Below are 12251 nucleotides of genomic sequence, written 5' to 3'. Positions count from 1 at the left end.
CCTTTTTTTTTCACTTGAGCTCTTATATGTCTACTTGAGCAAAGAACCAAGACGAAAAAATGTAGTCACAAATTGGCTCTAAATTGCTATACCGATTAAATAGAGTTTAAGCACTTCTCAACCTGTGAAAGATCTTAGCTTCCTCTCTTTCGTTCTTTAGCTAATATCTTTTTGTGTGGATGGGCCACATGTTTTAGTATCACATGTCTCCTTCCTGGGAAAAGAAGAATCTTCGTATGTCCATAATGAATTATTAACTTCTCTCTAAATATGTACTTTTGGTCGATTGAACTTGTTCAGATACTTTTTTAATTCTTTGGATTCGAGATGAGACATATCTCAGGAATTATTCAGATTATAAATTTTCAGTGGCTGGTGAGAAGCCAGACATAGAAGTCATGGATTACTAAAATGATGGCACTTTTCAAGATTATGCATCTGAAGATGGACTTGTGGTTGTTACCGTTCTTGTCCCCTTTGAGGATGGCAAACCAAAAACCTATACTTGTATGATGGCTTGGCGTTTGTTGATTGCCATTTGGATGCAGTGCGCAATCTTTTTAATGATGGACGATAGAACATAAGTTTGATTTGAGGACCGCATGTTTATATATATATGATCCTAGCATGCATCTCTTGTCACTTATATAAACTATATGATGTTGTATACGTATAGATGAAAATAATAATAGTACCATAGTTATAATATTTTTTAGTGCAAGAATTACAATTGGTGGATTCTTAAATCTTTTATGGGTTTCTTAAATACGTGCGTGTCGCACGTACACTTTACTAGTCTAAATAAATAAATAAAAACAATAACTGAGTTCAGTTCTCTATTACTTGAGAATGATGGAGCCATATCTGGAGGCCCTACTGCCTTACTGACTGGGTGTTGCTCCTTGTTGCTATTTTGACTAGGGAAAATATCAGTTCGAGTTGTCTGTTTTATAAGTGATACTATTTCTTTCTTATTAGGTGCTGTCACTTGAGTTATCACCTACTTGCTGAAGTCTCTTTCTTGGTGCTAAACTGTTGATGTCATATTTTGCAACTCTTTGGCTGTTTTTGAGCCTTCTTTTTCATTTTTCTGAATTATGTCCTATGGTAAGCGTTTGTGACGTTGACATCCCAAGATTTTGTCATCCATCTGAGAAGAGTCCTGCTATGCTAATTCCCTCTGAATATTAGTCATGATGGCAACTGGAAATTGTGGATGTGGACAATTTGGTGGCATGTTTTCTTTTCTTTTGTTTTCTTAAGCACGGGTTGATTCTAGTGATGCCTTGTTATGTACTTCAAGTGCTGTTAATTGGCACAGATGCACAGTTGAATTGATCACTGTTGTTCTGTCGCTGATTATGTTATCTTCTAGAAGCAAATCGTAATATGTGTCTGATATATATTTAATTGAATTATTTATTTGTGAACTGGTATTCTTAACAAGGGCTAGATACAAGATTCTCAAAATATTAGTGAACTTCTTAACTTCCATACGTACTTCCCATAAGAGGAAAGTAGACAGTAGCAGACAAATCTAATTGCCAAAAAAAGGGGTGGCCGTATGACTGGCCGTGCGTTAGCCAGGTCCAAAAATAAATGTAAAATGTAGATTGGAGTTGTAGTAAGAAAATGTCAAACTGCTCCAAATCAAAAGAATCCAGCCAATAATTACAGAACAGTCCATTGGCTCATAGCATCCATCAAGATTCAAGTTCCAAACATAGACTATACGGATCACAAAATAGAGTGGAGATAAATGCTAGATCCACATATATAATCTATCTGACATTTGGGGGTGAATTGGTGACATCATTTATGGCGCTGTTTGATTTGTCAAACTCAACCACGTATTCTCCTTTGTTCACTATCCTTGTGTTGAAGTAAGCTGGCTGTTTTGGCTCGGGCAAGCTTGTGCTCTCATTCATAAGCAGAGAGATAACATCTGTCATGTTAGGGCGATCAACCGCATTGTCTTGTACGCACATCAGTGCGATGTTGATTAATCTCATTATTTCCATGTTTTGTTGTTTGTCATCTAAACAGGGGTCAATAACTTCAAACCACTTTTGCTCTTTCCATAGAAGCCATGCCTGAAAATGTGGTAGTCATTGCAACGGGATAAATGGTTAAAATGAATAGTGCAGTGGAACTAATATTTGAAACGAATTAGTACAACTAGCCTATCAACCCGTGCTCCCACACGGGCTAATTAAAAATAATTTAAAAATAAGATTTATAGCTAATAATTATAATTTTCTATCTCACGCCCAGCTTTCGTCTATTAAATATTATAACATATACTCTAAATTACATATTTATCATTATCTAGTTGCAATAGATTTCATTATGCATCACACATCCATGTGTGTTTGATATATATTTAATAGAATCATTTGTTTGTGAATTGGTATTCTAGTTACATTTCTATAGCGGTAGATTTCCTTTTTTGTATTAGAAAACATGTATAGGAACAGAAATAACAAAAGAAAAGGACAATTTTACTCATGTATCCAATAAGATTGGGAAAATTCCCTGTTTGATGAAACCCATTGTTTCATTTACCACTAATTATTTCTAGAAGCAGCACACCAAAACTGAAGACGTCGGACTTGACTGAGAACATGCCCTCAGAAGCATATTCGGGAGCCATGTAACCACTGGATGGAACAAACAAGTAAATCAAATTATCATAAGTCAAAACAAATATTCATGTTAGTAGTGTAGTTAAACTATGATCTTACTATGTCCCAATAACTCTACTTGTATTTGCATGGGTTTCATTTGACCCAAATATTCGAGCAAGGCCAAAATCGGATATCTTGGGGTTCATATTATCATCTAAGAGAATATTGCTTGCTTTTAGGTCCCTGTGTATGACCCGAAGGCGTGAATGCTTGTGGAGGTAGAGCAATCCTTGAGCTACCCCTTCAATTATATGTCGCCTCATATTCCAGTTTAGTAATGCTCCTCTTGTTGTATCTGCATATATATGACAATGAAATACTTTTAGTGGTGCAGGAAATAGAAAAAACAGTGAAGATGTGACATTGTGTAAAAGGATTCTGCATAACATGCCAAATATGAAGAAGTCCAAGCTTTTGTTTGACATGTATTCATATATCAATATCTTCTCTTCTCCTTGAATGCAGCATCCCAAGAGTCTCACTAAATTCGTGTGTTGAAGCTTTGCAATGAGCTGAATCTCAGTCTTGAACTCATTTAAACCTTGTACTGAATGTGGGTTTAGTCTTTTTACCGCTATCTCGAGTCCATTTGGTAGTTGTCCCTAAAATAATTAAATTAAAGTTTCAATCAATGCTTATTCTCTTAAATAAGGAACAAAACTAGAATTATTCTCGTTACCAATAATAATGAAATATTTTCTTGAAAAAAATCATTCATAAGAAGAAGAATCAATAGAGAACTTGAACCTTATTGTGAAACACCAACACCTATAATTTTGTTCATTGACAGTATATGTTTATGCATGAGTAACTAACTGAATATTTTATGACTTTGTGTGTTGGTGTATACATATTCCAATTTTGTTTTAGATGTGTTGTAAGTTCCACAAGAATGACAAATTTCCCTAAAGGAATAAAAGAGATAGAGTCAATGTCCCTCCATCACAAAATGCAGCAATTTTGTACTTTTACAGTATGAAGTTCTAGAATTAGATTCCATAGATAAGGACGATGGCCTATAATCGGTGACATGAATATCAGGCCAGTTTGAGAAATCATAATAATATAATGAGTGTACGTATTGCATTGGATTTTATAGTCTTACAGGCTAAATGATGCTAGAACATGGTTGATCTCCTTTAATAATACCAAATACACAAGAAAAGAATTATTTTACCATGTAGACTCGACCAAAACCACCCTCTCCAAGTTTATTTCCATCTGAAAAATTGTTTGTAGCATCTACTATCTGAGAGAAATCAAACATCGAGAATTCAGAGCTACTCTTCCATGTGCTCATTGACCCCTCTATGTCAGCAACTTCTTGCAATTGTGAGTTCTTGTTTCCTAACATGGGGATGACGATATTTCAGAGATGTTATATCTGGGGAAAAAACAATACGTTGGAGATTCATAACTTGTACAACATTCCACTAGTATCTCTATGGATTGCAATCATGGGAAAGTTCAGTTTTGGCATATATAGGTACAAGGTAGGGTGTAAATTGGTGACCCTAGGGTGCACCTCCAACCCTCTTGTCGGTGTCCTGACCCGGGGGTCCGGATCCTAACTAGTAAATGTTGTGCGTTTCCTCGTCCCAGATGTTGATGCAAGAGGCAACACAGTAACGCACGGGTTTATCCTGGTTCCGGCCACGGGGCCGTACGTCCAGCAAAGGGGTGTGCGAGGGCACTGTATTATCTTGCACCCGGAGTGCTTGTAGTAGGGGGTACAAGCGAGGCGAGAGAGGGAGGGAAGCTCCCAAGTCTCTGCTAGAAGATCGTGAGTGCTCAGTGGTGCTGAGAGTGTAATGATGATCGCGAGTGTGGGTGACCGTGGTCGCTGTTGTCCAGAACATCATCCCCCTTTAAAGGAAGCCCGCCTCCTCCTTTTATAGTCACAAGGGGGGGTGTACATGAGTAGGGGAACGTGAAAGTCGTCATCTTCCCCCGAATCACGAGGGTGCAGTAGTCGAACACTGTAGGAAGTACACTGTGGGGCATGGCGTCGGGCATGGTGGTCGTCCTGGGTATCGTCCTTGACTTCGCGGGGATCGCGGCGGTCTCCTGCCAACCCAAGCAGGCGGCATGGTCGTCGCTGTAGGATGGTCAGTCCTCCAGACGTGGCGCTCCGTGGGCCCTGCAGGCCAGGGTCCAGCGCGAAGGGCCGCGACGTGCGGCGCACAGGGCGGAGGCATGCCGTGCGGGGAGAAGCGGCACGAGGGGCCGCGGGGTCACGGTGCGAGGGTCCGGGGCGTCGCGGCGGTGCGCCGGCGGCGAGCCGTGCGAGGAGCCGCGAGGCCCTGCAGACACGGCGGTCCTTGAGGAGTGGGGCGCCGCCATCGACGCGTGGGTCGACCGCGTCCTCGAGCTCATCGGCAGCGGCAAGGTATATGCACTGCATCCGATCCGGCCGTATCCTTGCGCCACCTCTTCCTTGTGATGCCATCTTCGATTACTCTCTGATTTTGCTGGTGAATTTTGATGTGTTGCGTGATGGTCTGGTAACCGGAGACATCGATGCTTGTTAATCGTTATGTGGGTTTAGTACATTGGCTCTGTTTTTGCGTGCTTTTTGATGCCATCAGCATCCTCAGACATGTTTTTCTGCATCCAGCCAACATAGTACGGAGTATTACTTTGGGAGCCCATTAAAATCATAGGACCACTGCTACAATCTTTCAAGATGATAGCAAATGTAGCCATTTGTAGGTTAACCTAGAGTGAGTCGTGAAGATTAGCTTCTGGGCGGTTGATTTGAAATTTTATTGTTTGTAATCTCTTATGCTTCATCTCGATTACTTTCACTGCTTCCAAAGGTAGGATATTTAGAATAGACTTTTGTTTGGTCGCCTTCCCAAATGTGTGTGCTGTTCAGGATATTTGCTTCGTGCATTTGGCTGCATACTTGCAGTTCTCTACTTCAATTAGTGTGTCGCCTGCAAGAATTCATTTTAAAGAATGGGGAATTATTTTTTATAATAAATAGTTAAAAAGACAAAATATTGTTGGTACAACAATAATCTATGTGGGGGGGGGGGGGGGGGTAAACAGTCAATCTGTTCCAATCATCTGTCCATATTACATATATGGTATAACAGTAACTGTATTATTACATCTTAAATCCTCTCAATAACATTGCCCTTCATGTTCTGAACAAAATTGCTTAGCTGATACACAGTACAAACAAATTACTGGCTTTGCAATGATGGGGGTAGGAGTTGATGAGCCCATTGAATCATGTAGAGGAGGAATAATCAATAATCAAACAGAGCGAGGTAGGTATATAAATCCTGTGCTGAACTTTTTCTCTAGACAAAAAGATCGGGCTTTTGAGATGTCAATTATTTACTGGATATTCTTTTGTGGTTACTCTGTTTACCACTAGCTTTTCTGCTTCTTTGACGCCTTCAATGGGTTTTTGATTACGCTCTTGTTCGTTTTTGCATGCAGCGTGCTTTCAGACCCAAAACAATTTCAAGGATGTTCCGCCTCCACAGTGACTTCTTCCCCATACGAGATGTCGCAGCTAGGCTTAATTTTCCCCGATTTTTTCAATCCATAGCCTGAATGCATGAAAGTGAATTACCACACCACCATCTTCTGCACCTCCACGAGGCGATGAGGACATGACAGCCTCGGATACGACCATTCGAGCAAATCAGCAGGTGAGCTCGTTCCTATGTACTGCATCTTATGATTTTGAGAATGACATGCTACCTAATAATGTTATTATGGTTAGGAATAATGGACAGGACCTGCAGGGAGGCCTTGAGAACAAGCTCTTGTAGGTGTGAAGGGACAAGCCGGATGTCTTACCAAGTTGGAGGCCAGGTACAACTCAAGCTCAAGTCCACCTAAGATTTAGGCATGATTGGGTAAATATTCAGGCATCATTTTGATGCTCACTGCTGCCGTCCTCGTTGATTCGCATCCGGCGAGCTCTAATGCAGTGGTCCATGGATGCAAATATTTCCCCTTGGAAACATTTTTTTGTTGTTTACCTTAACTATTTTTTGCAGTGGTCAAACTTTTTTCACTAAAATTTCTTTACTAGCATTTTCATTTTGGTTCAATACTTATCTCCTCTATTTTCACTTTGTCATATTTGTAAATTGAACGAAGTTGAGCAATGGCTACAAACAACCAAGTTCTTACGTACATCAGGTGAGTTTGTGTTTTCCTCTTATTTCAGATTCAAAGCTTTTAGTATGTAAATGATAAATGAAGTGTTTTTACCATTAACTTTTGCATGCTAGATGGTTCTATGTATATTCTCCCATCCAAGTTGACGAGTCTATTAGGCTGTTAATTAGAAATTTCTAGCCTAAACCTCCATGGATATATTCAGTGAACATGCCATCTTTCTGTCACTTTGCAGCTTACGTATCTACATCTCATTAAGTGCCTATATTTCTGATGTTCAGTTTATTGCTCATCTGATGCCAGGTTTATTTTGAGGCTATATTAAATGTGTCAAGGTGAAATTCCAGTTTATTTTCAGTGGGCTATGGCTCATCTGTTGCCAGGTTTGTTGCTTTCTTGGTTTTAGTTTAGATAGCTTCTGGTTGATTAGATGGTTGCCATTGTAATTTGTGTTGCTTAATATGCCCTGATCCATCAAAGGGTGCACAATGGCAAATTCATGACAAGTGTGCATCTAACTGCATTAATTAGACTTTATTGTGCATGCTCCTAATGTGTTGTTTAATAATAATGATGATGGATTGTTGCCACTGGATATGTGCCACCAGTACAAATTTTATATTATATTTATTTTTTACAAACACATTCGTGACGCACGTGCATCCTACTAGTCGACTGAAAAGAAAACTCATGCTATAGCAGAGTCACGAATCTTGTGCCACTCTATTATTCAGTGCGATCGATACGGATATCCTTATTCCAGTAATCTAAACTCATGGCCACAACAGATCCATGAGTTCCTCCATGCTGATGGCATCCAAAGATCCCAGCTCTCCTGGGGTTCCAAAGGAAACACCCGACGAAACCAAGTTCGCCATCTGATCCGTCAGTGGCCAGCAGTACCCCGCCGTGAACTCGACCATGCTCGCTGGCATCTCCTTGTTAGGATCCTGACCCTCCGCCGGCAAGCACGGCCGCCTGAAGCTGTCCAGGGGCAACCCCTGCGCCACGAAGCGGTGGCCGTCCCTGTCCAGCTGGGCCGCAGCCGCGTCGTCATCCCTGGGGCACGCCGGCGTGTGCTCGCCGAAGTAGGTAGTGTGGAACAGGGACGGGTCGTCCTCCATCCGGTCGACCTGCTTCCTCGCGCCGCAGCCGAGCTCGTCCCTGTACGCGCACCGGAAATAGAACCTCGGGTTCTTGTGGCCCTGGATGCTCTTCTCCCCGTACTTCCTCCACGCGTAGCCGTCGTCCATCGCCGAGCTTGCTACGACCCTTGCTCGCGCTTCTTCTCCGCATCCCCTCCTCGCTCTGGAATCGAAGAATCTCGTATCCACGTATAAATAAAGGGAGAAAATGAAGATCCAAAATAGTAATATTTAGGAGGACACGCTAGCTGCTAGTAGCTATCACACGCGCGCGCGTACCTTCTCTTGGATCCGGCTGGAGGCCGAGCTCCCAATCCCAACCCTTGCTCCGTCTTGCCCGTAGTACTACTGCCACCGCCGGCGGCGCCGCGCACCGCGGCCCGAGCGCGGTCGATGCAGCGAATGATCTGCTCGGCGAGCTCTCGCTTGCCAGGATCCGCGCCCGTGGCCTGGAGGAGGGCCTGCAGACGGACGGCGGCCTCCCGCGCCTCGGCCATGACGCCGCACGCTGCAGAAGCACGATCAGCCGTCGCCATCTATACCTATTACAGCAGCTCTGGTTGTTACTGTATAGTATCGTGTCTACTGTGTTCTACCACACGTGCCGGACCTTTATATGGTCGTCGTAGTACCTAGCTAGTTCGACGCACGGTGCCGCGATCCGGCCGCGCCGACGCGCGGTGGATTCGGGAAAGGTGCGGCGAATCTGCGCCAAGTTAGTTAATCATCCCGGCCCGGCCGCCTTGCGACATTGTGTAACACCTAGGTGTTAATCTTTTGTAATTAATTTAATTATGGTCATTAATTTCAACTCACGCCAGTCTGGGCCAGACCGGTCTGATCGGTTGGGACAACCGGTTTGACCGGTTAAACTGATTTCAACCGTTCTGGACCCCACAACATTTAAATCACACACTCTCTCCCTCATCAGTTCACTCGCCCTTCCCCAGCTCTCTCTCACTCTCTCCCCGAGCCATTCCCCTCCCAGACCCTAAGCTCTCCAATCCTCCCTCTCCATTCGATTCCAAGGCCAAGGAAGGACCAAATCCGCGTTGGGGAACTTCTCCCTCACGATTCTCTCCCCAGGGTGCAGTGGATTCAAGTTCTTCGCGGGGAAAAGACACATTCAAGGTATTTTAGCTTGGGATGGTTCGATTTCTCATTCTAGATGATCTTGAGTGATTTCCTCTGGTCAAACACATCCAAGTACATCCATGAACCAGTGCCTAGAAGGGTTTTAGAATTGGTGGACGAGTTTCGCCGCGACAAGAATTCTAGCTTTTGGTCTGGATAGGACCGGTCTGACCGGTCTGGTGGACCGGTTTGACTGGTAGTGGGGTTGAGTCAATTAGGACCGGTCTGACCGGTGTAGCGAGGGCTGAGAAGGATTAATAAGTGATAGTTAGTGCATATAGTTAGAAATTAACTTGGTTATTTGTTACCTATTAATTTTATAAATCATGCATGCATTCTCATGTCATATGCATATGCACACGTGTAGCAGCCGCGGTAGAAGAGGTGGTGTACGAGGCGGTTGTGGAGCCACAGGAGCCGCAGGGGCAAGCCCCGCAGCAGGAGGTGCGTGAGAAGCTGGCCCAAGGCCCAGCTGACCCTAGTGCTGAGCAGCAGTCTCAAGGCAAGCCCCGATGCATATCCTATTATTTTAAATTATGACTCACTATATGTATTTATTACTTGTGCATTACGTTTCAGGAATTATTTGAAACCCTAGCTGTATAGAACGATAGTAATGCTATGCTTAATAGTTTTCGGTAGAAGTCGAGTGATTCTTGTCGCTCGCGAGATATAGGATGTTAGAAGTCGAGTAATTTCCGGTTACTCGTGAGATATAGGATATATTTATGTTCCAGTACGTGAGTTATTGAATTTGACATGGAATGAATGGAAATTTGAGACCGGATGGGGAATGGTGATGGTATTTAGGGATGACAGCAGGACAGGGTTTCTGGGAGTCTTAGCCTCGTTTATGTCGATTGAGGACCGTACCGTTGTTGGCCCTGCTGATCATATTTGAATAGTACTAACCTCATACTGGGAGCAGGAGGTAGTCGAAACCGGTAAGCCTAATACTACCTTGCTTCGAAAGTACATGACTTCAACTCACCTCCTGGGGTAGTCGAGTAGTCGCGAAAAAATGGGGATGCATATATTTACTTTTAGTGGTCTCACGTTGAGCTCGGTTGACCATATGATGGTGGGGCGGTCCTGTAGTTCGAGGTGGGGAGGGGAATGGTTGGTGTGTACGGTCCGACGGGACTTATACGTGCCGTGTTGGTTAGGTCCACCTTGCAAGATTAAATCGAATCGATTCGCCGTCAGTCGCTCTCGAATATGAGCACCTTGATCACTGCGTCACATCGTAGTAATGAGATATGGAACATGTATTACAAAAATAATGATTACTTTGAATTGTGATTTAATATCCTACCATGTTGCTCTAGTTGGTTTAGGCAAATATTAGATTATGATTAAGCTATATAGAACCTAGGGCTAAAATAATGAAAATAAAGATTCATTTTTAGACGCTTTTCTGCAAAACAAACTACCAGCCAGAAAGCTTTGCATATCTAGCTATGTGGGCTAAGTATACCCAATAGTCGGGTAAGTCTTGCTGAGTATTAGTTGCTTAGGTTTGTTGCCACCAATTTATTTCAGAACACCCAGACGTTGACTTCTACCCCTGCTGTGTCAAGTTCATCCATCAGAATGCAGAGGGCTGGGAGGTGGTGGAGCGAGATTCTTAGATTAGAGAGTTGGCGGGTTGCACACTTGAGGGCGGAGGGTGCAACCCCTCAATTTTGCTTAGACCGGTCTGACCGGTTAGGTAAACCGGTTAGACCGGTGGTTGGAAAAGGTCGTAGGTCAGCGGTCTAACCGGTTAGGTGAACCGGTCCAACCAGTTGGGAAGAAACTGAACCAGGGGAGTTGGTGAAATTGTAGAATCTTTTTTTCCTTGAACTTTGATTATAGTTGTAAATTATGTTAGCTATTTGTGTACTTGAACTCGGTTTGTAAAAACTCTTGTGTATCGGTTGGTCACCACTTTATAATTTCAAGTAATTGTCGTGCTTGTATCATCTGCGCCCACCTTCGCGTGAGACTACCGATGTTGTTTCAATCGGGTCGTGGGTTAAGAAAGGACCGTTAAATTAAATCATTAAGCTAATGCGCCAGATGTGTTCAAATGATGGCTATTATATTTAATTTAGAGTTTTAAATTGGCGGTTCCGTCACACATTTGCCGGCGTTGTCAATATAATTCTCGCGTCTCCCAAGCAAGGGTTTTTGCTCGCGTAACGACTGTTCTTTCAAGCTGACCCGGGCGCGCAGGTGTCCAGCCTCCCCGCGGACGCGGGTGCCGTGGCGACTCCGACGAGATGAAGGCGGCGTGCACCGCCGGTGCCGCGGGAACGGGATCACAGGAAGCAGCACCTGCGGCTTTCTACCTGTACTCACGGGATCACAGGATGGTTTGCCTCCTATTTGACCTGGATCGTATACTAGTACCAGGTTGCTACTTTGATACTATTTCCGGTACTCGATCGACGCCAATGCAAGCAAGGCTGTGCCTGGGCAGTGTTTAATTAACCTAGTGAAATCATGCATCGTGATGCGAAATGCTCGGAGCCAGTAGATTGATGCTGGTGCTACTTAATTAATCCATATATAAAGCGCTCCGACCAGTGAGCTAGCCCAGCCCATATTCCGGCGTCAAATAGGATACTAAATTATTAAGGCTATCCTAATACAGCTGGCTACATCTACTGCATGCAGGCATGCAGCTTCAAGTACAGTGTGAAGGCGTGATTGCCTGATTCTAGGGCTGGTAAAGGATTTTAAATTTTGACCTAGATAATCTAAGTTAAGGGTCGGACTCTAATAATCTCATACAATTTTGATCTAAAAATATGTAAAAACAAGTTAGATTGTGAAGAGACACTAGCTAGAGCCATGATCGGTTACCACCCCTATACTTGAATCATACACATACACACTACTGCAGTACTAGCTGCTTCAGTGGCATCAACTTGGCAGTAGGCTCGGATAAAGAAAAAGATTTTATTTTGAACGGGCTGGGATAAAGAAAAGGTTGGCAAGTGGATGATGCATATACAAGCTAAGCACAAATCCAGCCATATCCAGGGTTCCCGTTAGCTGGTGGGTAGTTGACTGCATAGATTCCAGATATAGCTGGAAACAGTCAATTAACTAAGGGGAACATATCAGGTGCAAATCAATCTCTTCGTGCAAA

The 12251-nt window shown here is 43.3% G+C and overlaps 1 long non-coding RNA gene and 1 pseudogene across 2 annotated transcripts; one reads left to right on the top strand and one right to left on the bottom strand.

Annotated features, from left to right (window-relative positions):
• Positions 1–1781: 1781 nt before the first annotated feature.
• Positions 1782–4703, bottom strand: LOC120694208 (annotated as a pseudogene).
• A 186-nt stretch (positions 4704–4889) lies between these two features.
• On the top strand, positions 4890–9615 carry LOC120694214. Of its 2 annotated transcripts, XR_005683383.1 has the most exons (5): positions 4890–5076; positions 6141–6521; positions 6813–6854; positions 7137–7216; positions 9483–9615. It is a non-coding gene; the product is annotated as an uncharacterized LOC120694214 (long non-coding RNA). The 2 variants fall into 2 exon arrangements; XR_005683382.1 differs by lacking the exon at positions 9483–9615 and having other exon boundaries at positions 4891–5076; positions 7137–7423.
• Positions 9616–12251: the final 2636 nt, after the last annotated feature.

This window comes from Panicum virgatum, unplaced genomic scaffold (assembly GCF_016808335.1).
Source record: "Panicum virgatum strain AP13 unplaced genomic scaffold, P.virgatum_v5 scaffold_4224, whole genome shotgun sequence".
In the NCBI taxonomy this organism is placed as follows: domain Eukaryota; kingdom Viridiplantae; phylum Streptophyta; class Magnoliopsida; order Poales; family Poaceae; genus Panicum; species Panicum virgatum.
Note: the sequence above shows the minus strand (reverse complement) of the source record. Positions and strands in the feature narration are given on the sequence as shown.